The following is a 25,451-nucleotide window of genomic DNA, read 5'->3' on the forward strand; positions in this document are numbered from 1 at the left end:
GCCTAGTAATTAATAAAGATTGGGGAACGGATTATTATACACTGAAAGGTACAGAGGTGTGAAAATTATTACAATAATCTTAATTTTAAAGGTTTTTAATAGTTCCTTCACAAATATTCATTGAATTGATGAATATTGGTATATAATATTACTATACTGATGTAGGATATATTTACTACTAACAATGCCGGAAAGCATTGTTGTACATTGGTATTTTTCTTATTTTACAATTGTTATGGGAATTCAGAAATTCTTATATTACGTATGTTGGCGGAATTGGAAACATAAAAAATTAATTAAGAAATGCTTTAAACAAATTGTTCTTTGCGTTTACATTGTTGTGAAGGTTCAAATGAACGTATACATCTGTTTTGTGCATATATAAGTATTAATTATGTGAATTAATTTTTGATGTTTCCAATTCCGCCAACATAATATAATAATTTCTGAATTCCCATAACAATTGTAAAATAAGAAAAATACCAATGTACAACAATGCTTTCCGGCATTGTTAGTAGTAAATATATCCTACAACAGTATAGTAAAATTATATACCAATATTCATAAATTCAATGAATGTTTGTGAAGGAACTATTAAAAACCTTTAAAATTAAAATTATTCTAATAATTTTCACACCTCTGTAGAGATGATGTTTCAAACAGGCTACTTGATTGTTTATACACATATAACAGTTGCAAAAGTAGATAAAAGTTCAGTCAGGTATGAAGAACTGTGACTATTCAAGGCTGCTTGACGTTCGGGACTTCGGGAGTGATCAATCTCGGCGTCTCGAAACACTCACAAGCAGTCTTTACGTCAACGACGCGACGTATACATCATTGTCATGCGGGTTTTCGGCTTTGCGGGCGCTGTTAGTCTTGCTTTCTCGATCGTTGTTCTTCTCTAGTAATTACCCACTATCATAATAATGTTGAATTCATAGAGATTTCCCCTGATAGAGATGTTGGGGGTATGAACGTAGAATTCATGTGGGTCATGCTTGGCATTATAATGAACTGCTCTCCCCAGTATCACTTTCTAACTGCTTTTTTGAGGTAAAATATTAAGAATTAAAATTGTTACCATAGAAACCATAACCATAGTAACCATAACCGCAGTGCTTCTGTATGAAACAAACTAAGTATTGCATGACGATAGAAAATACGCTGTTTCATATTATATTTTATGCTCGACCATGCCGAAATGTAGTAATTAATAATTATACACCTGGTAGCAGACCTTTAATGCATGTCATTAAAGTATACCTACTCATTAAAGTACAGGTCTTTCAGCCAATGACGACTCAGGTTACAACTGTTCAGCCAATGACAGGTCAGCTTTCTACCGTTATAAAACCGCAAGTATCGATTATTCTCGGATATGCAATCGAAAGAGAATTAGCGAAAAGTCACGTAGGCCGGAAATCCAATACTGTCGCAGAAGGTTATGTTCTGTTACTATAATAATTAGCGTTAATTGTAAATAATATTCAAATAAATTCAATTTGTCATCTCGTTTTTCAATGTCTAATTTAATGTCAATGTTATCTCTGTAGGTTCTTATGGCCTAGCAAGGTCAATGTGGACATCTGTCCCTCGGAAAAAAATCAATACTTTCGCGTCTGCACACATCTCACAACATACGGGACATTGCTCAAAAATTAATAATATCAAGTTAGAAATATGGTCGAGCATAAAAAGTCGTATGAAAGTCGCATATAATGGTAATTAAGAAGCTCGTATGAAAATTATGAAACTCGCTTGCGCTCGTTTCATAAATATCCATACTCACTTCTTAATTACCTTCATTATAGGCTCGATGCATAATGTACTATAAAGAAACTACAGCCTTTCATTTTAAAATATTATCGATGACGTCAGAACTCGCACAATAATAGTTGCTACAACATTTTTTTCCCATAAAATATTCATTTTTAATTACTAAGTTTGAGCTCTTCGCCCAAAATTCCCTCCTTCAATTTTAATAGTAATTTTACGTGACTTTTTAAGAACTCTGTATATTATTATTATTATTATTATTATTATTATTATTATTATTATTATTAGTGAATAAATTTTATTCAGCTCCCTCCAAGTGAAGGCTGCCTAGAAGACAAAGCTTACCGTAAAATTGTACGATGAAAGAGGAGTGGAACGGAGAAAAATTCTCTCCGGCACCGGGATTTGAACCCGGGTCTTCAGCTATACGTGTTGATGCTTTATCAACCAAGCCACGCCGGATTCCCATCCCGGTGTCGGATCGAATCGTCTCAGTTTAAGTTCCACCTCTTGGGTTCCCCTCTAGTGGCCTCCCCTCTGCACTACGTCATAGATGTCTATGAACGTAGGACGATGTCTACATATGTGCGGAGGTGCACTCATTTGAGTGACTAATTGGCCGGGATCCGACGGAATAAGCGCCGTCTTTAAATCACGAAGTGATTTTACGCATATCATATATTATATTGATGTACCGAAGTACATATGATGTTTCCATGCAGATATTCTGCGTCATCATACGATGAAGTAGGAGTGGAATGGAGAAAAGTTCTCTCCGGCACCGGAATTTTTCTGCGTTCCACTCCTCTTTCATCGTACGATGATGCAGAATATCTGCATGGAAACAGCATATGTACTTCGGTACATTAATATAATTACCATAAAATTGTTGTATAAAAAAAAACAAGAATGCGTGTATACAGGGCGGAAGTGAAATAACCTTGCAGATTGAATGGCACGATAGGGTACACTAAAATTAATAGAAAACCTATATTACGTTTTGTGATTTTGAATGGCACGATAGGGTACACTAAAATTAATAGAAAATCTATATTACGTTTTGTGATTAAATCCATGGTTAATTATAAAAGTAAGATTGATGTTTCAGCAGTCCAGCAACATCGTTGCTAATACACTCTTCTGTAAGAGGTCAACGAATTCGGTGCGTTTCGCTAGCTGAGCTGTTCTCTAGAGCTGTATTGCAAACAGCTCGAACCTTTCAGTGGCTTGAATTTAGGGGTTTTTTAAATTAAATTTTCACGAAAACCGTACACGCCACTGAAATACGACAGAGGGATAAATTATTCTTTATTAGGTTTTCTATCGATATGGACAAGAATCACGATCATGCAATAGTTAAACATTACGGGGGGAAAAAAAAAAAAACAATTTTTTTTTTCCGAAAAAAAAAATATAAACTTTCCACCAATATGATGATATACTTTTCTGTTACAATTTGCATCTGCGAGACTTCACTTCCACTCAATATAGGCGTACTGAGATTTGTAATCATTTTTCCGACTTGGGACACTTCCGTTCCACATGACACCAATTACGCCACTCTGATTCATAAAGTTACTTTGAAGTGATGTGTTAGTATCATATTTCATTGATCAGAGTCGGAGTACAAGGAGCAGTTGTTTCGCCACCTCCTTTGCTGAAAAGTTGCTAGAAGTGTGGTCGAGAATCCAGGCGTTCCTCTGTCATAATATTTCACCAGAGCGCTCCGCCAACATCACAGCTTCGCTTTGATGATGCTCCTAGATTTTACAGCCAGTTAACAGACACCTCGCTGCCTCTTATCTGCAGGAAAAGAAAAAAAAGCGCAGCGAATGCAGGGGTCCGTAAAACTAAGAATCTTACAGCGTATTCCGAATCTCACCGGTCCGGTGGCATCAGTGACGTCACGTTGCAGCGAAATAAGGAACAAAACTGCTGGAAGGATCGATGGCTGTCATGGCGACTGTACAAGTTGTTGTCTGCGCTACGCTAGCAAAATTTTGCGAAATTTTCGTACTCCCATCTCGTTCAAAGAAAAGATAGCATAAACAATTTATTTCGGCGGCCGGGTAGCTCAGTTGGTAGAGCAGCTGGCTACGGACTGGAAGGTCCGGGGTTCGATCCCAGGTGGTGACAGGATTTTTTCTCGTTGCCAAACTTTCAGAACGGCCCCGAGGTTCACTCAGCCTCCTATAAAATTGAGTACCGGGTCTTTCCCGGGGGTAAAAGGCGGTCAGAGCGTGGTGCCGACCACACCACCTCATTCTAGTGCCGAGGTCATGGAAAGCATGGGGCTCTACCTCCATGCCCCCCAAGTGCCTTCATGGCATGTTACGGGGATACCTTTACCTTTTACCTTTTTTTAAACAATTTATTTCATGAACCGGTAGTAATAACGGGTCCGTTGACATGTTCGCTCATAAGCCATTAACATATTGTTTTTACGTTCTGCTCATTACAAACAATACAGCAGAACTAAAGCAGAACACACCGCCATGACACAACAGTGCACAATGTTATTCGTCTGCTAATTCCCGCCCTATACAAGAACCAATCAGATTCACTGACGGCGGCTGATGGAGACTGCGACCACCTCTGCAAGTTGATGGCACCGGTGCGACACCGGTGGAGCATCGATGACGTCATCGGTGGAATTCGGAACACCGTGATGCCATCGGATTGCTCACCGGTGAGATTCGGAAAACTCTCTTAGTCATGCCGCAACTAAGAATTGAGCGACACTACCGTTAGGGCCCGGGAGATAATTTATCTACGGATTTTTCTAAGGGGAATAATTTTGAGGGAAATAAAAGTTCACGAAAATGATACATGCTTTCTCATTACTTAATTATTAATCTTTGGAGTTACGTATTCCATTGTTAACTTTATTGATGTAAGTTGGAATAAGGAACACGAAACCAGGTGGCCCGGGTTCGATTCCAAGTTGAGGTTTTTTTCCGGGGTTTTCCCTCAACCCAATATGAGCAAATGCTAGGTAACTATCGGTGCTGGACCCCGGACTCAGCTCACCGGCATTATCACCTTCATCTCATTCAGACGCTAAATAAGCTAAGGTGTTGATAAAAAAAATAACGAACACTTGCCAAAAGAAGAGAACATCGCAGTGATACATAGGTTTCATAACGTTGGACATGCTTGTAACAGACGTTTTAAAATCTAGTCTTAATTAGACAATGTTTTGATTCAATTTATTAAAAAATTTAACATTCAAAGACAATTGAGCCGTTCAGAGCAGAAGTTGTGTAAGTCAAAAACAGACAACTACATAGAACTTATTGTGGAAACATGTTAAGTGCATATGACAAAATGGAGTGTAATAATTACCTCAAAATATACTTTTTACGTTCTTATTTGCATTTCTTTCCTCCTAACTTTGGAACGATAAGCGACGAGCATGGGGAAAGATTTCTTCAAGAAATATCTGAAATGTAAAGGCGAGATAAAGGAAGATCGTCATCCAGCATGCTTGCAGACTATTGTTGGTTGCTAGTAAAATACAGTCTCGGGTCTAGTTATAAACAGAAGTCATCCAGAAAATTATTTTAAATGTAACTTCAAATTCCGAGATTTTTCTCATTATAGGCATGAAATATTTATATTGTTGTTCTGTTTTAAACTATGTAGCATCATTTTTGTATCCAGTACACATTTTACAAGTATTATGAGGCATTTTGAATCCTTAGTGTGTTGTAATTTTATCAGTAGCAGTGAAAAATTAAAAACAAACGAGTTTTGTTGTAAAAAAAAAAAATTCAAATCATTTTCCCCGGAAAATGGTACGTGATGGGGCACTTCGGAGTTTAAATTCAGATTTAGGGCACACATATTGGTAATATTCACCTATTTTTATTTCAGAGCAAGACAAAAAGTAAAAATTTGTTGTTCAGTGTTATCTGCCACTTCACGTCCACACTCCTGAATTTCGACCGTGTAACGAGCGGGCTCGGTTTGAAATCCTGGCTGGGACAAGTTATCTGATTAAGATTTTTCTAAGGTTTTCCCGCAATCCATTACGAGTAAATGCTGGGCAACTATCGGCTCTGGATCCTGGACTCATTTCACTGGCATTATCACCTTCATTTGACTCAGACGCTAGATAACCATATAGGTTGATAAATCGGCTTAAAATAAACGATTTAAAAATAACAACACTTCTATTTCCAGCCGCAAACATTATATGAGTAAACATATTTCCTCGAAGCTAAAGAAAGGAGTGAAAAGGCTTAACAGATTTAGAAATTCTACTGTGAATTCAGTTTATTTCTGAATTATTACTACACTCAGACCTGCATTATGTATTCCGCTCACATCACACACGTGTGAGAGAGGTAACTGTGCAATTATGACCCCATAATTACTGTGAAATTGCCTTAATTAAGGAAGTAGTGCTAGAATGGGGTCCACTTCGTGACTCAAGTGGTAATGTTTCCTGCTATAAATCTGACTGCCATCGCTTCGATTCCCGAGAGGGAAGCGTAAATTAATTCTCATCCGTGGGGGATGAAATTTCCCTTTTGTTGTCCTTATACTGGGCTGTATTAAATTGCAGTCTTACATCTTGCTATGTAGCTCGTTTGAAATTCCTGTTACTTAGTGAAATCCTACTGTTAGACCAAAACCTTAACAATGAGAGCCGTATGGAAATTCATAAAATACTCAATGACTTAAATTAAAACAAATAATGATAATAATAATAATAATAATATAATAATAATAATAGCCAAATACAGTAATGAGAATTTAAAAATACTCTATACTTTAGCCTACATAAATTTGGAATAAACTGATAAAACTGGAGATAAGATTGAGGTTATGATTACATAGGCATTTTCTACCTACTGAACTCAATGTCATCCAGTCGCAAAGATTACAACGTGTTCGTAATTCTTGTGTTCGCTTCGTCTGCGATGTCCGTCGCGCTGGCCACATTACCCCATCCTTCCAAACTCTAAACTGGCTACGGCTTAACGAACGTAGAAATTTTCATTCTCTTGTTCTCCTTTTCCATGTCCTTCACATCTCCACACCTAGCTTCCTTGCCTCCCGTTTCAGTTACCTGTCATCGTATCACAGTCTCTTCACACGCACGCAAAATAGCCGCATACTAGCCATACCAATACATAAGACATCATCGTATTCATTATCATACACAATCTCGCTATCGCGCTTGTGGAATACCCTACCCAGTGACATCAGAGACTCGGAATTTAACAGTGTTCAAAAACAAACTTATTAAGCATTTTCTTACTGCTTAGATTAGGTTTAATTTTTACTTAAAAAAAAAAGAAAGAATTGTTTACTTAACTTTTATAATAAACCATCTGGCATTTATTAATCAGTTAATCTTTTAGTACTTTGATTTTTATTGTATTTGTAAATATAATATTAATTAATTATATTTAAGCCACCGGCGTGGCTCAGTCGGTTAAGGCGCTTGCCTGCAGGTCTGAAGTTGCGCTCGGGCGCGGGTTCGATCCCCGCTTGGGCTGATTACCTGGTTCGGTTTTTTCCGAGGTTTTCCCCAACCGTAAGGTGAATTCCAGGTAATCTATGGCGAATCCTCGGCCTCATCTCGCCAAATACCATCTTGCTACCACCAATTTCATCGACGCTAAATAACGTAGTAGTTGATAGAGCGTCGTTAAATAACCAACTAAAAAATTAATTATATTTATAATTGTAATTATAGTCTTCATATTGTAGTTGTAATCCCCTTGTAGAGGGGAAGAGAAGGCCTGATGGTCTTATTTCTACCAGGTTAAATAAATAAAGAAATAAATGAAGAAATAAGTAAATAAATAAATAAATGTTTAAATAAATAAATATTTAAATAAATAAATACATAAATAAATAAATGTTTAAATAAATAAATATTTAAATAAATAAATACATAAATAAGTAACTAAGTAAATAAATAAATAAATACATACATAAACTTGAGTATAAAGAAGCAAATAATATGACACAGAACGCATAATCTCTTGGAAATTGTTATTTTCTAAATCCATTTCAGCCCTTAAGCTTAACTTTATCGCAGTAAACGAATCTCATTAGTTATTGTTCAGTCAAATTATAGCACTAAACGAGTTATAAGGGTGGTGTTCATGTATCTTGAATCTTACTAGCTTTCGACTAAGTTACGACAAGGGTGCAAGTTAAGTTGTGACTCTGAATACAAATGAAATTGTTGATGTGAAATATTTTACATATGCTCTCTTGGTTTCAGTCGAAGTTGAACGCAGTTTTTCCGCATATAAAGTTATACTATCCGACACTCGGCGGCCATTTTCATTTGAAACTTTGAAAATGAATGTTGTTGTTTATTGCAGCAGAAACCGAAACCAGGCAGACAACATGCAAGAAAAGTAAGGTACGGAATAGATGTGATAAAAAAATTAATGTAACAGTTAAATATAGGGAAAGCAAAATTGTACGCCATATACGTTTTCGACATTCTAAAACTGTAATGCAAAACTCTAAATAGGGCCTATCAAAAAAAAAATCTTTTCAGACTTTTTACCACATTAGTGACTATTTAAATATGATTTCCAACATTTATTCTCAACCTCACAAGCATTTTAGACCTTTCCGATATTAACCCTTATTATACAATGATTGTATTGTCTTGATTTTATAACACGCAATAATCGTATACAAAAACGGAACGTGCTTGCTTAGGCTTGTGTCAAATTCGCTTCCTCTGCCTGTACTGGAAACACTGACTACATTCTGACCAGCGTCTTATGTTCATCTCAAACTATTACAGGGTCATCATGTTATTTGTACTTCAATTTTAATTGTACCTGAGTTTTTTAATGTACTTCACTCCCACCCTTTCTACTAATGAAGTTCCAACAGCCCTCCACACAGAACCAAGGCCGCATATAGTAAACAGAACTGAGTTAGTGAGTATAGTACGTTCCAGAAATATGTTCGCGTTTTCCAGTGACGAAAGAGCTTTAAATATTGAATAATATTTTCGCACAGGTACTGTCGTCCATTTGCCTACGTCGCATTCCGATTTCCCCACCTGCTTCTGTTCGTCTCTCTGTAAAGGCTAGTGGCTGGGCTGTCTTAGCTCTTTTCTGAAAACATTAATTTCTGTTAAGAATTGGACGTCTACGTAATATTATACAACTATTTAAACTAATTTAAATAAAAGGGCTTCGTTAAGTAATTAACCGTCACGTGATTTCCCCTTTTTCTACGATCCTGCGACATAACCAGTTGGATGGAGAGTAGATAGGAGTAATTTTATCTGTGCGGGTCGGGCAGAAGTGAAGATTGAATTTACAGTACGTAAGGTACTCTTTTATAGAGTAGGTACAGAATTATTTCAACATGAGTTACTATTACGAAGGACGAAACTGGTAACTGGAATTAGATGCAATAGTTTATAGTGCGATAATATGCACAAAAGAACTGAAGCCTGTATCGAAATGAAAGGCCACCATTTTCAAAAATGTGTTTAAATAGCCCATCTATATTATAATAATTTTTCAATTTAATTTCATTCTCTATATTGTACGCTGATGTGCTGTAGACAGTATAATATACACTGCATATTGAATACGTTTGCACTGATAACTCAATTCGTGAGTAAAAGCACTTATTGTTAATACTGTATTGCATTTTGATTAAACAAAAACCTAATGAAAATTATCAAACTCAAAATCGCGATATTTCCTAGTTTACGTAAATGGTTGAGCTACTTTTCTTCCTTCCTATACCTAGTAAAGTGATTTGCTTGTATTTTACGCCAGTATCATCGAACTCCAGTTGTGGAAGGGGGTAGCCAACTGTGTTTCCGGTCTCAATTGTTTATCCAAAGGTATAGCCAGTCTAATATATGTTAGTAAAAATAAAATGATGTCCCTGTACAAATATACCGATGGCACGGCCCTACTTATTGCATATATTTCTTGTAACATTTCCTTGTCAGAGGCAGTAGTTATTCTTTTGATTTTTCGATTACTTACGCCGAGTTATATTTCGTAATATTATTCAGTGAATGAAAAGGAACAGAGACTTGTAAAAGGATCAACGTTAAGTTATAAACGTTGTAATTAAAATTCTGTGTATGCCATCATCTTTGCATCACTTGGAAGTAGGGAGACTGTACTCTCGTCTTTGTACCACATTATTATGGAGTGGTGTTCGAAAAAAAAAAAAGACGAAAGCTCTTAGTGCCTCTGTATGGGGTCTCACGCACATGGTTACCAGGCAACCATCAGCTTCACCTCCCCTCCTTATTTCCAGAAGCAAGAGGAGAAGCAAACCTACTTTTTTATCAAGCGTTTTCGAGCTTAAAGAAGACTGAAATATGAGAAGTTGTCGGTGTAGTGGTAGCACTGGGTCTTGCAGTCCTCTTCCGGGCGTGGGGATGGAGAAGGACGGGGTGACATCTGATAGAAGAGAAAGGTGGGGGTGGAAAGTATATGAGTGGATGGAAAAGAGATTAGTTTATATAAAAGAGAGACGATCGAATTTCTGGAAGTAAATTTTGACGAGAATGTAATCAGGCGATGGAATCAGAACGCTTTTAGCAGTGTTAGAATCTGCCACTTTTTCCGTGTATCTCTTCTGGAATTGGTGACATCCTGTCTGCCCCCGTTTACGTCATTGGAAGTTCCAATCTGTAGAAGGAAGTTGGAAATCTTCTCTGATATATCCGTCCCGGGTGAAATGTTGTTGTGATTGAAAGAGAAAGACAGTTCTCCAGGTTTAAATCCAATGTTTACCTGAAGGAAAAGCAATCACATTTACTAGGTGGTAAGAAGGGTGTTACGAAACTTTCTAAGAAAAATATATGATCGTTTCTGCGAGGATGTCGAATTCAGAACTACTTTCTGTCACTAGAAGAAATATTAACTTACAGAATCATTCTGATGAGAAAGTAGTACAAAAGAATACAACATTTATTTTTTTCCCAAATAGTTGCACGCGGACCACTCCTAGCACTATCGCACATCCTACTATCTTGTTCGACAATTGGTCATGTGTTCCCGTAAATTATTGTGTTACAGGAAACTGGGTCCTTATTTGCAATAACAAATCAATTTTATTCGTTTTATGTTATTTATCATTAAGTTTCGTATGCTAGTTACCCAAAGACTCGAGGGCACATTTGAGTCGCACCTTTTAAAAACTCGCGATATCCATTTTTCTAAAATTTTCAGGAACTGAAAAATGCATTTTACGATTTTCATTTTAGCATTTCTACAAGTTGACCTACTGCGTGTTCAGTTCAAAGTGTGTTATGGCTCGCTGTATGCCGTCATGTGGCTAGCCGATGAGCCTAGAGAATTCAATCTGCCTACACTTCCGCAAAGGCGTATTACCTATGTGCCAGAGAAGATGCCTGGCAAGTACGGCGTTCATTCTGAAGAGTACTTACTTATACGTACGGTAACGCCGGTAGTGGCAGGAATTTGAACTGTTTGGAAACACTTACTGAGGTCAGGTTTTTTCTTAATGTCGGGAAATGGGGAGAGGGTGAAGACGATTACTTACGTACAGTATTTGACATTAACTTCGACGGTCAACATGGACACGGAGCATTTGATTTGTGTTATGGAATGTTGCCGTACGTAACCGTTGATAACAAATACCCTGCGTACGACTTAACCGCGAAAAACACAGTTCGGAAAAGGTTATGATAGCACATAGATCGTACAGACTCCCATCTGTTGCTACGACGTTCAAGTTATACCGTACACGTTCTCAAGTCCAGATTGAACGCCTTGAATAATAGGCAACTTCTCTGACATAAAATCTGAAACTCGCTTCAAATCACCGACTCACAACAGTGACGTCATGACACACTTTGAAATGAACACCCAGTATTATTTAGACACTAACTGTCAGTTTTTGTACTAGCTTCAATTATAAAATAAATAACTATGGAATAAATGACAAAGAATGTTGAGTTGAAATGCAGGAGAAGGAGAGTTTTGATCTGCTGAGGGGTTAGGTACAGTTTACAGCAGTAAAATTTTGTAAATATTCAACATTTTTTTCCTCCATTACTGTATCTTGTACAATAATGAAAATTAGTATGTGTAAAACACTTTCCTTCTTCCATGTGAAAAAAAAAAAAAAATTTACGATTTAAAAAATTATTTACATTTTGTTTTCAAAATTAAGTTCACTGTGCAGAGATGAAGCGTTTCCCACATAACTAAAAAACTGTACAACATTATGTGGTATCTACAATTAGAAGCAAGATCACTTCTCTGCCTTTGATAGATTGTCTGATAAAAATTAAATTCATTTAAAAATGGTCAAATATGAGTTTTTTTTCCAACACAAAATAAAAAAATATTATTTATTAAGGAATGTAGTTGAAAGAGCATGATATTGTAAACATGAGTTTCAGCAATAAAATAAAAGCGAGAAAACATGAAAAAGTTAACAAGTTTATGAGTTATGAGGGAAACGCTTTATCACTGCACAGTGAACTGCCACCATTTTGAATTTTGAAAAAAAAATATATATATATATAAATATTTTTTTTTTTCACGTAGCACAAGGTCAGTGTTTTACATATACGAATCTTTATCATTGTAATGGAGGGAAAAATATGTTGAATATTTCCAAACTTTTACTGCTGTAAACTGTACCTAACCCCTTAAAATGAATAAGTCATGTTTTGCAATGCATATTGCAGAACTAGACATTCATGTAACAATTTGTTTCTCCTTTAGAATGTTTATTGGATACTCAAAGCATATGAGTGAATTATTATTGCATATAACTAATGAAACTGGTATTTAAAGCACATTAAATCACTTTGAACTCCACATTATGTCCAGGATCATGATATAAAATTTAGTAACCGGTACCTATTTCTCTATATAGCATTCACATGTGAGTAATAATATTGAAAACGTAGAATTTTTGTATAAACTGCTCAACAACATTAAACACGCCAAGTAGAAAGGGTCTGTTAGGGTGAAATGTCAGTCAGTTTGAGTGCCATAAAAGCAGAAGGTAACTCTGCATCCTACACGGCAGTGGTGGACTGACGCGCAGTTATCTTTTGGCTCGAGCGTGTACTTTTATGGTTATTCTGACAGTGACATTTTTCAGTACAAAAGGAAACGGACACCGTTTATCCACATTTAAAGCCACAATTTTCACACTTTAACTTTCAGTGTATCATGATTTCGTGATATGTGAAGTGCTCAACTTTAGTTCAGACCAGTGAGAAGATGACGTTGTATTTTGTTGTTTTATTTAATGTGAAAATGGCTGACTAACGAGGTGTGTCAGTGTGACGTTGGAAAACGTAATTAAAACCTTTCCGACATGTGAGCGTTGAGGGTATATGTACGTGAACGACCACAAATATTATCACAAAATGCAGGCTCTAAATTTCTAAAATTTTATAAGGAAAGGAACTCACAATTGGACAAAAATTACAAGGTACCACAACAAGACTTACTAGAACTTAAATATCTGATAAAAGTATAAAAAAGGTTACTACTAATATTTTTCAGAATTCACTTTTTACTTTAAATTATATTTTCCAAAATTTGAACATTTTCACACATATTAGTTCATAACTCTGCAACCATTAGAGATAGAATCCTGAAATTTTGTACACCGATTTAACATGCATTTATGCAAAAAGTAGACTACAATAATGCCCATTTCTTTGAAAATAGAAAAATTAGGTCACAAAACATTATGCAAATTATAATATATTTTATATAAGACAAATAAAAAAATAATTGTATTAAAATAAACAACTCTACATGTCTGAGAGTAGTCTACTTTTCAGAAATAAGTGTTTTTACATGCAGGAAAAATATTTAAAATGTCAGAGAGACCGTAACAATGTTATGGTTACCAATGATGTAACTGCAAATTTTTTTGTTTTGTGTTTTTTTTCATACTTTGATAAAATTGGTTTGAAAAATATTATTAGTAAACTTTTTTATACTTTTATCAGTCTTGTTGCGGTACCTTGTAATTTTTTTTCCAATTCTGAGTTCATTTACTTACAAAATTTCAGAAATTTAGAGACTGCATTTTCTGATGACATTTGTGGTCGTTCACGTACATATTATACCCTTGAGAAAAAAGCATATTATAGTCTATGTATATTCTCGGTACAGATCTGTGTCTAAAATAACAGCAGTTGGATTTAACATATAAATATACTGGTAAGTCGACAGAATTATATTTTGAAAGCTAAAGAATACAGCTTTATTCTGTGTAATAATAATAATAATAATAATAATAATAATAATAATGATAATAATAGTAATAATAAATAAGGAATAATGTGTGGCCACGCCCACTTTCTTGAGATAAATTAAAGTATTAAAACTGTCTACAGCTAAAACATTAAAAATGTTATGATTTAAAAAAAAAAGTAATGCAATTTTATGACACACAGACCCTGTTTCGATACCGATGTGGTTTCATCATCATTGTCTTTCGAACTGCTGCTACTTCAGCTGGTCTTGATTTCCGGCGTTTGCTTTCGTCATTGGTGGGGTTGAGGATGTGTTACTCTTATGGTGGGGGATGGTTATGTGTCGTGTGTTATGAGATCGAATAATGTATGTGTATTGAATTGTAATTGTGTATTAAGTATATCCTGTGGGTATGTTATTGTGTGCTTGTATATCTTGTATTGTTCTAATATGTTTAACTGTAGAATTTTGATGTGTTGTGTAATATTTCTGTATCTGTTTCTATGTTATTGTAGTCGTGATTGTTGTTTGTAATATTTGTTCTGCGTAATTTGATGTGGTGTATGGTTTAGTTATAGCTTTTGTGTGTTCATTGTATCTCATTTGGAATGATTTCCAGTTTGTCCTATATAGATATATTTATAGATATAGATATTTATTATATTATAATTCACAGAAAAAGTTCAACATATAATCATTTAAAACCTTATATTACACACTTTATAATTTTACACATTGATATACCATTTTTTTAAATATAATTTCTACGATTTAAATATTAATATAAGTTTTTTTTTTGTTTTATCTTGCACGTGCGTCTAGTTTTGTGCAAAACTCAACTCATTTTAGTATGTTGTTACAATTAGTAATTCTACATCTGTAACATAAAAACAAGCGTACAAACATATTTGTTTAATTATAACTTTTTTTCATTCAGATCTAGCGATTTCATTTATTCTTTCCATTCTAATTTTTAGCCAAAAATAGGTATAGACCTAATTGCTTTTGTAACTTTCTTTGTTATTATTATTATTCATAAGATTTCTTATAGCTATTTCTTTATTCATTTTTAGGAACTTTTCATTTGTAAATTTCATCCGTATGTCTTTTGTATGTGCATATAGAGTGTTAGTTGGGAGGCCAGAGGGGAAAAGACCTTTGGGGAGGCCGAGACGTAGATGGGAGGATAATATTAAAATGGATTTGAGGGAGGTGGGATATGATGGTAGAGACTGGATTAATCTTGCTCAGGATAGGGACCAATGGCGGGCTTATGTGAGGGCGGCAATGAACCTCCGGGCTCCTTAAAAGCCAGTAAGTAAGTAATTAAGTAAGTAAGTATATCTTTTGTATGTTGACGTTCAAAAACAATATCATTATCATCTTCTCTTTGTCCACATAATGGGCACATGCCTTGAGGTATATTACCTCTATTACTTCTTAATCTCCAAATCCCCATTCTGAACCAGACCAGTCCAAATCTCTCTTTCATTTTCATATTATCTATACATGTACTCCGACCCCACATTTTTTTATATTATTAAAAAATATTAGGGATCGCATTTCATCAGTCTGTGCTATATAAACATCTAGCTATTGCATTTTAATTTGTAAATCCCGGTTGAACTATATTTATTTGTTTGTTTTATGTGATTATTTAGATATTTCTATATTGTTTTATTTGCTTTACATGTTATCTTGTACTTTGATTTTCTGAATGGAGTTGCAATTTTGTATGTAATGGTATTGTGATTTGTGTTAATTTTATGTATTTGTTCTCGTGTGTTGGTTTGTTACGATTTTGTTTTGCCTTTTTATTAGTGTCGCTGATGTATTATGGCTATACCCGTTGTCTTGTGCTGTATATTTTATTGTAATGTATGTATATCCAGTGTTAAAATGAACATTAAAATAAATAAAAAAAAAAGCAATTCCATAATTCCTTCGCCTTGATTTCACGCTTCACCACTGTAAGCAACCTTGACTAGTTGTATTGTTAAGACTCAGTCGCTGTTAGTGCTGTTGATTTAGATACTACATGCGGCCAGATAAAATACTGTAGACGAGTCGTACGAACTACGTCACGTGGAAAACATTATAATGAATATTGTCGGTAAAATTTTGCATATTTTATGGGTAAAATTGCATGCATATTAAACGTTTTCATAGCGTGAACTTTCTAACCCTACTTGTAATTAACGTGGATTAAATTAAAGATGGATGGATGGATGGATGGATTTATTCGTTCCATAATATTCTTACATTTGCTTTATAGCATAGAATAAAGAACATGTCCAATTCTTACGTTTAACAATAAAATGCAATACATATGAAATGCAAGTATGAAATATGTACAGAATTAATACTTTAATAACAATGATATTTTATACAATGTAATATGTTTACCACTTAATAGTATTATAATATTTACACAGTACTGTGAAATGTCAAGAATTCATCTATAGAATAGAAAGTGTGAGATATTAAGTAATTTTTTAGTTTTACCTTAAATAATGCAGGGTTTTGGCTATGATTCTTAATGTCTTCAGGAAGACTATTGAACATTTTTATCGCCATGTAACGTACTTCCCTTTGAAAGCATGATAAATTTGATGATGGCGTATGAAAATCATTCCTTCTGCGGGTATTTATACTATGTATGGCTGAGTTAGTTGGAAAATTTTCTTTATTACATAATAGGAAATTTATTGTAGAGTATATGTATTGATTTGTTAATGTTATAATCTCTAATTTAAAAAAAATAATCTACATTATTCTCTCGTCTTTGCTCCAACTATTATTCTAATGGCTCTTTTTTGTAATAAGAATATATTTTTACTATCTGCACAATTCCCCCAAAATATTATTCCGTAGGACATAATGGAATGAAAATAGGCAAAATATATTGTCTTTAAGGTACTGCTGTTTATAAATTGTTGTAACGACCTAATTGCGAAGCATGCTGAGCTAAGTTTGGGGGTCATTTCTTTGATATGATTTTTCCAATTTATTGTATTATTAATATGCAAACCAAGAAATTTGGTTGTTGATGTTTCTAGTAGAGGTATATTGTTGATAGTTGTGTCCAATGTTTCAGAGATTAAATTTGAAGTGGCTTTAAATTGAATTAAGTTAGTTTTAATAATGTTTAATGCTAGTTTATTGGTTGTAAACCAGTCATAAATTTTAAGGAGAATTATTTCTGTTTTATATTTGAATGTGGCAAAGTTCTTGTCTGTAATTATGATACTTGTGTCATCTGCAAATAGTATAGGATAACCTATAAGACTAGTAAAGAAATCGTTAGGTTTAAAAAAAAAATTAAAGGTTGGAAATTTCGCCACACTCTTACAGCCCTTGAGCTATTTTTGTGTAATAATTAATTTAATATTTAACCTGTCAGCAGTTCTAACGATGTGTGATTTAATTTCTAAATAATTACTTTCAAAGAATAACGTTGTTGGACTTTGAATAATATAAATCCCCCTCGCTTTCGAGGAGTACAAGTCAGACATGTGACGTGTATTATAAAACAGACTGCAATTTCATTGAAGAGTGGAGTGTGATAGTTCCAGCACTTACCCACAGACGGCAGTTGTCGATGCGGTCCAGTTGTCACTCGTTATGTCTCGGTCATATGTCTGCGGTTATTCGAGGGGTTTGAGGAGAGGGTATAATATGTTGTCTCGTTTTGAGGGTTGCCTGACAGAGCAGGCGTCACGATGGCCAAGCTCACTGCCGGCGTGAAAGCCCAGTAAAACACGGAGCGGAAGATAAATTGTGATGGCTTGTTTTTAAATGATGCGATATGACAGCGGAGCGAAATTCCAACGTGATTACAAATTTTTAAAGTGATCAGTTGAAACTTTGACAACGACAATCAAATTAGCGTTGGAGAGAAATGATTTAAATCTCTCTTTTTAGAGAATTTCCTACAATTCAAGCCGCATACTGTAAGTGTGAAATACAGACACATTAAATAAAGTGCTCAATTATTGTTTACAGCTGCAGGATTTTGCGTTTACGTTCAGTAATGCACTTTCACTATGAATAAAATAATACATTTTTTTCTGTAAATTGTTCGAGTTTATTTACATAATTACTAATTATTATATAGTTCTATAGCCTGATATTCTAAAAAAATCATCTTTCGGGCCGATGCAAGAGAAATTTGCTTCTAACGCCCTTAAATAGTACAATGTATTTTATTTTATTTTATTTTATTTTTGACACCATGTTTGTTCTACAGATTTTTCTTTCTATTCTATCTTCGAGCACGGACTTTGCTCATTCGGAAGGTATTATTATTCTTCTTCTTTGCTTTTATTATTGAGGTTTATTATCAAGTTAGATTATTTATTTATTTATTCAATAAAGACATCAGCTGAAAGAATTTGAGTGACTACAAGGGTCCTGAATACAATAGGCTAAACATGTACAATATAGTGTGATTTGAAACATTAAAGAAAAAAGGTTAATTGTTGAAGACAAAGTGAATTAATTGAAATAGAGATGATGTAATATTTGAAGAGAATCCTTGATAATATTTATAAGGACAGACATTATATAATCAAACGGAATGTGAAGTTCCTTAAGATTATTCCATGTGAGTTTTGTAATAGAACCTCTACTGCCAAACAGCAAAGCAATGACAGACCATTGTTTAAGAGGGAAGTTCTACTTTTGAGAAAAATAAGGCAGACAAGGTTCATATATAGACTTCTTCTCAATATCCACTTCGATTTATGGTTCCTTTCGAAGCGGATAGTAGGGTCAAGAACAAGAGCCCGTTTTAAGCGTTCGTTTATAGCAATAATGTTTGCCCGTCTAAAAAAAAAACATCTGGTGATACACAATATCATTCCTTATGAATCTCCCAATTCAAAGTTTTTAACGATGTCGCCTAAAAATGTCGTACAGAATGATGTCTAGCATTGATCAGTAACTCGCCTTTAGGACATTGTCCAAGCACGTGTCCGAGTGTTTCTAGCTCACTACAGTCTGGATGATGGCAACGGGTTGTGCTTACTTACGTAAGTTTATACATTGTGATTTATAATATAGAGCTAACCTTTTTTTCTTTCTTTCTTTCGTTCTTTCTTTCTTTCTTTCGTTCTTTTTTCTTTCTTTCGTTCTTTCTTTCCTTCTTTCTTTCTTTCTTTCTTTCTTTCCATCTTTCTATCTTTGTTTCTTTCCTTCGTTCTTTCTTTCTTTTTTCTTTCTTTCCTTCCTTCGTTCGTTCTTTCTTTCTTTCTCTCTTTCCTTTGTTCTTTCTTTCCTTCTTTCTTTCTTCTTTCTTTCTTTCTTTCTTTCGTTCTTTCTTTCTTTTTTCTTTTTTTCCTTCCTTCTTTTTTCTTTCTTCTTTCCTTTCTTCGTTTTCTTTCTTTCTTTCTTTTCTTCGTTCTTTCTTTCCTTCGTTCTTTCTTTCTTTTTTCTTTCTTTCCTTCGTTCTTTCCTTCTTTTTTCTTTCTTTTTTTCTTTCTTCGTTTTCTTTCTTTCTTTCTTTTCTTCGTTCTTTCTTTCTTTCGTTCTTTCTTTCTTTCCTTCGTTCTTTCTATCCTTGTTTCTTTCCTTCGTTCTTTCTTTCTTTTTTCTTTCTTTCCTTCCTTCGTTCGTTCTTTCGTTCTTTCTTTCTTTCTTTCTTTCGTTCTTTCTTTCTTTCTTTCGTTCTTTCTTTCTTTCTTTCGTTCTTTCTTTCTTTCCTTCTTTCTTTCTTTCTTTCTTTCCATCTTTCTATCCTTGTTTCTTTCCTTCGTTCTTTCTTTCTTTTTTCTTTCTTTCCTTCCTTCGTTCGTTCGTTCTTTCTTTCTTTCTCTCTTTCCTTTGTTCTTTCTTTCTTCTTTCTTTCTTTCTTTCTTTCCTTCGTTCTTTCTTTCCTTCGTTCTTTCCTTCTTTTTTCTTTCTTTTTTTCTTTCTTCGTTTTCTTTCTTTCTTTCTTTTCTTCGTTCTTTCTTTCTTTCTTTCGTTCTTTCTTTCTTTCGTTCTTTCTTTCTTTCGTTCTTTCTTTCGTTCTTTCTTTCTTTCCTTCGTTCGTTCCTTCGTTCTTTCTATCCTTGTTTCTTTCCTTCGTTCTTTCTTTCTTTTTTCTTTCTTTCCTTCCTTCGTTCGTTCTTTCTTTCTTTCTTCTCTTTCTTTCTTTCTCTCTTTCCTTTGTTCTTTCTTTCTTTCTTTCTTCTTTCTTTCTTTCCTTCGTTCTTTCTTTCTTTTTTCTTTCTTTCCTTCGTTCTTTCCTTTCTTTTTTTCTTTCTTCGTTTTCTTTCATTCTTTCTTTCTTTCTTTCTTTCTTTCTTTCTTTCTTTCTTTCTTTCTTTCTTTCTTTCAAAACGAATGATTCTAGCCACAACTTGTTATGTATCAAATGTAGAGAATCTTTGGGAGACTATAGCAAAAGTTGAAAATTATTTATTTATTCGGCTGGAAATTCACTGAATGACCATTTTTAACGTCAAATTAAGCAAGAGTTTTAATGCACAGATGTTTATTCTTTATTTCTTATTGTTGGCAGCTGTTTTCGACATTCTGTTTTAATCACTGAAAATGCAGTACACATTAAATCAACGGCTCTTCCTTGTGAAGCAGTACTGGATTACGAATTCAATTACAGCTACTCAAAGGGCATACCAGAGAGAATCTGGTGGTCGTAAACCCCCCCCCCCCCCCAAAGAAACTCAATACTGGGACTGGTAAACAAATTGGAAGCAACTGGATCTCTAAAAGAATAATAATTTTGATGATAATGAAATATACAGAATAAAGAATAAACGTCTGCGCGTTAGTGACGTGAATAACACTCATATTTTTTTAAATATTAATTTTTCTTTATGCTGCAGTTCAGTTTTTTTGTGTTTTTACAATTTAGTGCATGAAATATTAACATTTTTTTTTAGTAAAATAAAAAGAAACATTGTGTAGTAAGTTTTGTTTCTGAGGATCTGACAAGAATGTAGACAAAATTTCAGGCCAAAATATTTGAATTTGTGGAAAGAGTAGACATTTTTGAAAACATAAATTTACACAATTTAAAAAGACTGTCGGAATTTAGTAGCGTTCAAAAGCAAGCTTATTAAGCATTTTCTTACTGCGTAGAGTAGGTTTAATTTTTACTTAATCGATAAAAGAAATGCTTCTCTCTTCTTAGCTTTTACAATAAACTGTCTAGGTTTTATTAATCAGTTAATCTTTTAGTACTTTGATTTTCATTGTATTTGTAAATTTAATATTAATTGTAATTATAATTGTAATTGTATTCTTAATGTTGTAGTTGTAATCCCCTGGTAGAGGGGAAGAGAAGGCCTGATAGCCTTATCTCTACCAGGTTAAATAAATAAATAAATATTTCTACACCAAATGAGATGAAACTTTGTACAGATACTATTTATATCCAGCAGGGCAACTGTACAAAATTTCAGAGATCTACCTAGAATAGTTTAGAAAATTGAAATTTCACATCAGTCTACCCTTAAATGGTTCACCCGGCATATTATATCGTATATTAATATTTTAATATTCAAAGATAAACCACACATGTTGGGCCAATTATACAGTGTTCATAGATTTGATAGGAAACGTAAAAAATTATTATATTACAGTTATATGAACACTAATTAGTGTTCATACAACTGTAATATATATTTTTTACGTTTCCTATTAATATTTTAAGTATACAGTATTACGTTTTAATTGTCTGCTGAAGATGTATTGAAAACGAGTGGCTAAAATTGAGATTTACTTCGCTGCATTTGTAATAACAGTGGAATTAGAAACTTCCGGTCTCTACCAGTAACGCACAGCCAGCGGTCTGAGGTTTTGAAATCGAAATTTATTGCCGAATGGAAAGGAAAACAGACATCATACAGGTGGAATGACGAAGGCGAGGTATTCCTGTATTCGTGTTTCGGAGAGCAACATTCTGGGAAGTAGGATAACGTAAATATTGTGACAATAATTCTTTCAGTTGTAAACAATTATCCCACAGATTTCGTCACGTTCAAGTTTAGTGGATCTTGACCAATCTGTAACCCAGATCCTATAGTACGCAGCTGAAAAATGAAGAGACGTCAAAATGATTCGTGTTCTAAGTAAGAGCGATGTGCTATGTGCAGAAGAATTCAGGTTGCCCAACTGCGTGATACGATGCAGTCAGTATACCATATCTCTCGTTCCATTGTATTTTCCACGTGCGATCATTAATTTCTTACCGCCGAAGATGGAGAGTTGATCTACTTTTTTCCAATATTCTTGGCTAGTCTACAATTAGACAAAAAGTAGTCAGATATGAAGTTGACATCCCTTAAGGGGAGAGGACGGTATTTTTGATGAAAAATGACTAAATTAAAAAAAAAAACAAATTCTTTAAAATACCCTGCGATATGTGTGGATCGCCAATTTTAAACTTCCTGCATTATGGATTTTTAAATCACTCGCCTACTTTTATTGTTGTTTCCGGTAAATTAAATTTTCAAAAAATGTTTTTTCTTTAAAATACCCCTTGATATATGTGGAATGCATTGCATAACACTTTGTGGGTATTTGTGCCTTTATCGGATGTTGAGACGTCATTTTTAAACTTCCTGCGCTATGGATTTTTAAATCACACGCCCGCTTTTATCGGTTTCCAGTAACTTCATTTTGTTTTGCTACATTGCCAGACAAAATGGATATAATTTCTGAACTATTAAAGATACATGCAAGAAATTTAGAACACACATTCTTTAGATTATTAGGAAACTTTGCTCTGTAACAGAATTTTGTTAATTGATTAATTGATTTCATTTTAAAAATACATCCGTTTGTTTGCAAGAAAGGAAATCAGAAAATTGTTACTAAATTTGAATTGTTTATTTTACAAACGTAGGGACTAATATCAAAATTCAGTTACAGACAGTTTGTAGAACATACTTTTGCAAATGCATTGCAAAAACTGTTTGAATCTATCTTTAAAAACGGTTTAGATATATCGGTTTTAGTACAATACTACGCTGGGTATATTTTTTTCAAATTTGGGTCCCCAAATAATTTCTTTTTTTCAAAATATTTGTATTTGGTTGAGTTGCCACAGCTATGAGCTCTCTACATACAAAAAAATAATAATTTACACGAAATAGGAAAAAAGTTAAAAAAAATACTATCTTCTCCCCTTAAGAAGTTTATAATTTCAACTGTTGTAGGTAAAACCCACCAATGTTGACCTCAATTTTGTGATTTTTAAAAATGAGCTGGTAGATAGCGTCACGGAAATATGTATAGTCCGGATTAGTTTACTTAATACCCTAAGGGTGAAACCAATCTTCAACAGAGGAAATTCTCTTCAAAATATGTGACTGGTTCTCAGTCAATAAATTAGTATTAAATTGTAAGAAAACTAACATAATTCAATTTAAATCCTGTCCAAATTCAACCTCGCAAATTTCAAGCGCAATAATTAACATTGGGTCCCTATTAGAAACAGCAATAACCAAAAATCCATAATGTGTTAAATTGGAAAAATCATATTAAAGAAATTACCCCCAAACTAAATTCAGCATGTCTTGCTATTAGATCTATGTAAAAGATAGTAAATATCAATACCTTAAAAACAATATACTTTGCATACTTCCACTCGGTAAGAAGTTTTGGAATAATATTCTGGGGAAATTCCACAGATAGTAACAGTATAACGTATTCCTACTATAAAAAGGAGTAATTAGAATAATAGTAGGTGCCAAATCTAGGGAATCGTGTAGGACTGTTTAAAAAACTACAAATAATGCCCATGACTTATCAGTATATTTTTCATTAATAATCTTCCTCGTATGTAATCGTGAAAACTTTGTAACTAATTCAACAGTTCATAGCATAAATACACGTCAAAAATGACTTTCATACTCCATCGGCAAGTCTATCGTGCTATCAAAAATGAGTGCGTTATATGGAAGTATAAATTTTTAGTTGCCTCCCTATCGATATAAAAAATGAAACTCAAAACATAAGATTGTTTATGGTCAAATTAAAGAAGTACCTAATTTCTCACGCCTTCTATTCTGTAGGTGAATTCATGACATTCGACAACGCTTCACGAAATTGATATTAAAATTTTGTGTTGTACTAGTAGACTATATTGTAAACCTCTTCTGTATATATTTCATCTAGACTATGACCATAACTTAAGACTTTATAATAGTAATAAGTTTTTTGACATGTTCCATATTCTAGCTGTGAAGCAATGTATGAATACCATGGAATGTTAATAATACAATACAACACAAACCATTATTCTCCCGTTGCTGCATATGCTAGTGGATTATGGTGATTTTCTAGTCTGTAAGTTGAATTTTATTTTGCCAATTTCGTTTCGAATTTCGGTACTCAGAAATAACACAACTGGAAGTGATTTTCTAACTGTTATGTTGGCAGCAGTAACAGCCGTTAACAGGAGTGAAATTTTATAAAATTAAAATTGTTCTAGATTTCTGAGCCGATTACTGGGAACTAGTGAAATTTGAACATACTAATAATTAATTAATATCATTATTAATGTTAATATATAACAGTTATTTTATATGTTGCGTTGCGTTGTGGTTGCAATTCAAGGTTGTAGTCAGGTAAGTGTAAATAAATATAACATACGGTGTGATACATGCACTTGGGTGATTGATATAAATGCCATTTCACATTTTAATTAATTTCTTTCGTGTTTAGATTTTTATTACAATTATGCCAAATGGAGGAAATAGCATGACAGTAAATACTCGAGGAAAGAAAGCGTGTTTCATTCTGAGTATCCTTCAGGAATCTATAACTCATATGTACTCGTTTAATGGAATGGAGAAATACTATAATGAAGAAGGTATTATGCGCACAGACACATCAATTGTAACTAAAATAGCAAAATTATTAGGAGTAAGTATTCTTCAGCATGCAATTCAAAGTGGCATTCGGTTTTCGAAGTTTGTACTAATCATTTCACGTTATCAAACTAAATACATTTTTAGGTGAGGTCTCGTGAATCGTAAACTGTTTACTTAAAGCAATGAATTTCATGTTGTGAGACAAAATAGATTTTAATATTAGATCATATTAATCTAATAATTACTAACATAATGTGCGAGAGGTTCAGGAGGAAAATATAGACCTACTCTGTCACAAATTATTGCACCATTTAGAAAACACCTCCCAACATAAAGGCGAGGTGTGATAAATAAGCAAATAAGCAATACATCGTTATTGTTATTACTATATTAATAATAATAATATTAATAATTAATAATAATAATAAATAATAATAATTTTTTACTAATGGCGGATACTTGACTTTTCGTCATTCATCCATATGAAGCCAGTTGTGTAGATAAATTTACCGACAGAATCATTGCCCAGGGTGCGCTATAGGAGGCTGGTCTATGTTACACCCGTGATGAGATGACAGCCTAATGGTGATTTGTTGAGATGCCACAGGAAAAAAGCTCT

Source organism: Periplaneta americana, chromosome 2, assembly GCF_040183065.1.
Source record: "Periplaneta americana isolate PAMFEO1 chromosome 2, P.americana_PAMFEO1_priV1, whole genome shotgun sequence".
In the NCBI taxonomy this organism is placed as follows: Eukaryota; Metazoa; Arthropoda; class Insecta; order Blattodea; family Blattidae; genus Periplaneta; species Periplaneta americana.